Here is a 6,000-nt window from a genome sequence, read left to right as displayed (position 1 = left end):
GGATGCCCCATCCCTGGAAGTGTTCAAGAACAAGTCGGATGGGGCTTTGAGCAACCTGGTCTAATGGGAGGTGTCCTTGCCCATGGGAGGAGAGGTGGAACAAGGTGACTTTTAAGGCCCCTTCCAACCCAAATCATTCTATAATTCTACGATTCTATATTTTTCCATGTAGTTTCACCTTGGTATTATTCCAATAATTTATTTTGTGTTTAGAAAATAACACGTTATGTCTGGTGACATGGATACTTCTAGAAGGAATGGATTATCTGTTGACTGGGAAGAAAATTTCCTTGAGCTCCTAATTCACCATCCTTCCTTCCTGTCCTCTCCAAGACATGTCAGATTTCTCTGCAACATTGTTGCAGAAAAATCCAAAACACAATTACATATTTTTAAAGGGATTATAAAAAAAAAGAAAACAACAAAAAAAAACATTCTATATGCTAGATATCTGGCAGGAACAGCAGACTGTTCTAACAGTATGGAATTTGCCTCAGTCTTTCTTAGCAAAACCAATTGTCCTCAGAATGCCCAGCCTGTATTGCAGGAAGACAGAGACAGGTAGCAGAATGAAGCCATTGTAATCCAAGGGGAAATGGTTAGCCATCTACTACACCACTTGAACGCATACAGATCTATAGGGCCAGATGGGACCCACCCAAGGGTGCTGAAGGAGCTGGTGGAAGTGCTCATGGAGACACTTTCAATAATTTACCAGCAGTCCTGGCTAACTGTAGATATCCCAGTTGACTGGAGGTTGGTGAATGTGACACCCATCTACAACTAGGGCGGGAAGGAGGATCCAGGGAATTGCAGGCCCATCCGTCTGACCTCAGTTACAGGGAAGGTCATGGAGCAAGCTGTCTTGAGTGCCATCACATGGCACATACAGGACAACCAGGTGATCAGACCCAGTTAGCACGGGTTCATGAAAGACAGGTCCTGCTTGGTTAACCTGACCTCCTTCTATGACAAAATAACCCACTCAGAGGAAGGCTGTGGATGTTGCTTACTCAGACGATAGCAGAGCATTTGATAATCTTTTCCACACCGTTCTCCTGGAGAAACTGGCTGCTCATGGCTTGGACAGATGTCCTGTTCACTGGGTAAAATCTGGTTGGATGGTTGGGCACAAAGGGTCATTGTGAATGGGGTTAAATCCGTTTAGTGACTGTTCACAGATGGTGTTCGCCAAAGCTCAGTATTGGGATCAGTTTCATTTAATATTTTTATCAGTGATACTGATGAGGGGATTGAGTGTACCCTCAGTAAGTTTGCAGATGACATTAAGTTGTGTGGGAGTGTTGACCTGCTTGCGGGTAGGAAGACTCTGCAGAGGGATCTGGATAGGCTGGATTAATGGGCTGTGTCCAACTGTATTCAACAAGGGTAAGCGCTCAGTCCTGCCCTTTGGTCATAACAACCCCATGCAGCAATACAGTCAGGGAAAAGAGTGGCTGGAAAGTTGACCAGCAGAGAAATATCTGGGAATACTGTCTGACAGCCAGATGAATATGGGGCAGCAGTGTGCCCCGGTGGCCAAGAAAACCAAGAGTATCCTGGCCTGCATCAGAAATAGTTTGGCCAGCATGATTAGGGGAGTAATTGTCCTTCTATACTCATCACTAGTGAGACCATACCTTGAGTACAGTGTTCAGTTTTGGGCTCCTCACTACGAGAAAAGTATTGAGTTGCTGGAACGTGCTCAGAGAGGAGCAACAAAGCTGGTGAAAGGGCTAGAAAACAAGACACATCCCTTAGAGAGGCTGAGGGAACTGGGGCTGTTTAATCTGGAGAAGAGGAGGCTGAGGGGAGACCTCATCACTCTCCGCAACTACCTGAATGGAAGCTGCAATGAGGAGGGTGTTGGTCTATTTTCTCAGGTGACAAGTGATAGTATGTGAAGAAATAGCTTATAGTTGTGCCAGGTGAGGTCTAGATTGTATATGAGGAAGAAATTCTTCACAGAAAGGGTGATCTAATATTGGACCGGGCTGCCTAGTGAAGTGGTGGAGTTGCCATCCCTGCAGGTGTTGAAGAGACACGTTGGATCTGATATTCAGGAACATGTTATAGTAGTGGAGTTGGTAGTGATAGATCGATTCGTTTCTTCTGCTTGAATAGTGGAAGATAATAACCATGTCACAGTGGTGCAGCACTAACTGGGCATCAGCCCTGGTGGTCACAGCCAGCAGAATGTTGGCATTGGCTGTGCCGTGGGGAGCTGGTGACGCTGCCTGCGCAGATAAGCAAAGGCAGGGAGGGAAGAGTGTGGAGGGAGACAGTGGAGTGTAGTGGGTTGTGCTGTCTTTTTTGGGAAACCTTTCAAGACTTTTCCTTATTATAGTTATTTTCCAATATTTAATTTATGTACATTTGTATATGAGTGTATATACATATGAGTGAGATACACATATATTTAAATATGCATACATAGGGTATCAGTGTATAACTCAGGGACCTGCACAGAGACACAGGTGGGCAGAAGGCACCAGGGCTGGGTGCTACAGCTGCACAGACCAGCAGAGAAGCCATCTATTTTATATTGTCCCAACTGTTATTTTCTCTGTTAGCAGGATTTCTACTTCACAGTGATGGTGAAATAGCAGAATATAAAAATAATGTAACTTAAAAATGCTTTTTAAACGGTCTGAATCTTGGTCTCAGCAACATTTCACCATTTCTGTGGTGATAACAGTCTATCTACATCCTGAACATCTGTCAAATTATTGTGAAATATGCATAAATCCAAAGCAAGAAACTAATCTATGAATACTTTGCCAGCTAGAAAGGATTAATAATATCTCCCTTGTCGACATGTAGAAATCATTGAAATATGCTGGCTGAACATCCCAGGAGAGAAAGACAGAGAGAGAAATTGAATTTAATATTTTTATTTACAAGAAATTAATAATGCCACTTTTTTTTTAGTTAAAGAGGTATTTAAGATATCACAAGTGACTACAAGTGACTAGGATAAGAAATAACACATAAATTGTTACTGAAGAAGCAGTCCATGAAGAATAGAAATATACGGCAGCATGCAATGCATGGAATGATTCTACAATGACTAAGTAAATATTTCTGTACTCAGATAAGAGAAATAATATCCATTAGTACTGAAAAAGTGAAAAAAAGGCTCTAAACAACATCAATGAACACAGCATTATAGCAAATTTAATTCAAATAATAATAAAACAAATCTAATCCAGCTATATCTACAAAGATGTTATAAATGGAACAGATCCAATGTTATGTGTGTAATGTTATGTGTGTAATGTTATGTTATTTGCTACTACAAAGTCACATCCATCACTTTCCATGAAATGGAAAGATAAATAATCATATGGATTGCTGAAATTATTTATACTTTTTTTGCCCTTAATTTGGTTGCACAACTTAACATGCCTACATAGCAGAAGAAATGGATTTGAATCTGCATAGGCTGAGTACAGAAATGATCTCAAACTGGTCACTTCTTGCTAAGGTCTCTGGCAGGTGTTGGATAAAATGGGGATGTCTGGCAACCACCACTACATTAAAGAAGGGGAGTCCCGGGACGTTAGATGCCTACCCCTAGAAAGGATTTGCCTCTCTATGTTTTCAGTGAATGCCTGAATTGCATTTACACACCTTTGTTCAGAACATGAGAAGGTTTGAATTGTCATTTGGCTGTGTAACTTCCCCTCCTGACAGTACATAAAACCTCCTTGTACAAATCACTTGGAATCTCTTCTATGGAAATAGATTCCTAATATTTAGGTTCTCACCCTAAATTCTTTTGGATTTCTAGCACATGCATTTTTGAAAGCTCACAGCCTGACCCAGTGAATATATATGAACACACATTTCATTTCTGCTCTGAGATGTCCCCTTAATTTCAGTTTGGCTGTAAGCATCCTCTGGTGGAATATGGACCTCTATGTACCCATACAACAAAGGATTTAGGCATAAGCCTAGTTAGAGTGAATACAGTTGGACTATCCAGAGACCTCATCTAAGCATGTGCATAAATTCTTTATTCAAGGAATAAAACTTCAGATAGTAAATTTTTGATCAGTCATTAGCTTTTTATTTGTACTATAGTCAATAGAATAATTTTAAACCAATAAAACCTATACACTCAAATTGGCTAGGCTAAAAAGAATGGTGAAAATTCCTACTGAGAAAGGTGTTCCTGGATATTTTTATTACTAAAATGTACTGATCTTCACTTATCCTAAGCATCTCCTAGGTACTCTATTTATTTTAAGAAAAACAGATATAAAAACAGATAAAAAACTCTAGAATTTTCAAGGCTAGTAAAGCTATTCTGTTGCAACCAATAAAGTAAAATAATATGCACTTACTGGATTCTTAAACCATAAGGGCCCCAAACCACTCTGCAAACTGTTTATATATTCAAGACTATTATAGGTACATGCATATACATTATTTCACTATGTATGTACTGCTGAGTACAGTTAAAAGTATGAACATTTTTGGAAACAAAACCAAAACCACAGTCTGATCAAGCCATGATGTTATACACCTTAGTTGTGCAATAACAAAAAATAACTATAAGTGTTCAAAATCTCAACTTATTAAAGTATTTGAGGGCCACATGATTTTTAACTAATGTTTAAACAGAGAAGAAATAAAACTATTAAGTATAAGCAAAAGCTGAATTTATTCAATATTACAAACAAGTGTAGCAACACAAAAATCTCATCAAAGATGGATTATATACATATATACATTATATACATATAATTATATACATATATATATAATTATATACATACATACATAATATAATAGATAAGTACATATATGTATATATATGTATATATGTATATGTAAATATGTAGATACAATATATATACATATATACATTATATATACATATATTCATTATATACATATAGTTATACATTATATATACATTGTATATATTATATACAATCAGAAATGCAATTGGAAGACACCTGACAAGTAACAGGTAAATTAATATAACATATATGGCGCTCGGATGGTCTCCAATAACTTCTTTTTAGTCCCATGTCCACTTGCTAATGTTTCAACTACATGGAAGAAAAATATTGTAAAAAGTTTAGTAAGAACATTTGGAAATGCATTAATGAACTGAATTATTTTATCAAAAGAATTTAGGACAAAACAAATACCAACTGATTGTTATGACTATTATTGTTTCATGTACTAAAGGACAGGATTTCTGACAGCTTCCAAGCCACAAAACTCTTCTGTTGAGGAAAAAACAAAAAACAAACAAACAAAAAAACAGCTTAGATATCAGGAATCAGTGAGTTGGAAGTGAGGTCAAAAATAACCCCTATTTTATTATTCTCTTTTCCTTTATCCCAAATCCTACTCACTTGCTGTATCTGTTGTTTTCATTCATAGTGTAGTGACTAGCTACAGGTTCTATTGTCAAAGATTCCATTCTTAGAATCTGAATTATTCTCATACTGCAGATGGAGAAGGGAGATGTTAAAGGATGTTTCAAAAACTAGGTTTTGATACATTTTAGGTAATTTTTAAAAAGTTGATTAATTTTCTAGTACCTCTTACTGGAACTCATTACATTTGTTATTATCACTAGATTGCTTTTAATTTCCCTGTGTTCCCTTTCTTGTCCACACAATTTTTTTTTTTCCCAGTGATTTTAAAAACTAAATTTCATGTGGTATCATTTGTATTAAAAATCAAATACAGATGGTTTAGCAGTACATTCAATTAACTTCATTAGAGTGCGGAAGACCCTTGAGATTTCTATTACCATTCTTAATGGGTAGGCATTACTATATAGGCATTCAGTTATAGGCATCATTATAATAATTAAATTGATGTAGGAATGAAACTGTGCAAGTATAAAAACATCAAATACAGTACCATAACATTAGCATGGAATTTAAAATAATCACAAACTAGGCAATGTCAAAAATTAACTTTGCTTAATGACCTCAGTTTGTCTTCTCTGGATTTGTGGATATGCATTCT

Source organism: Cygnus atratus, chromosome Z, assembly GCF_013377495.2.
Source record: "Cygnus atratus isolate AKBS03 ecotype Queensland, Australia chromosome Z, CAtr_DNAZoo_HiC_assembly, whole genome shotgun sequence".
In the NCBI taxonomy this organism is placed as follows: Eukaryota; Metazoa; Chordata; class Aves; order Anseriformes; family Anatidae; genus Cygnus; species Cygnus atratus.
Note: the sequence above shows the minus strand (reverse complement) of the source record.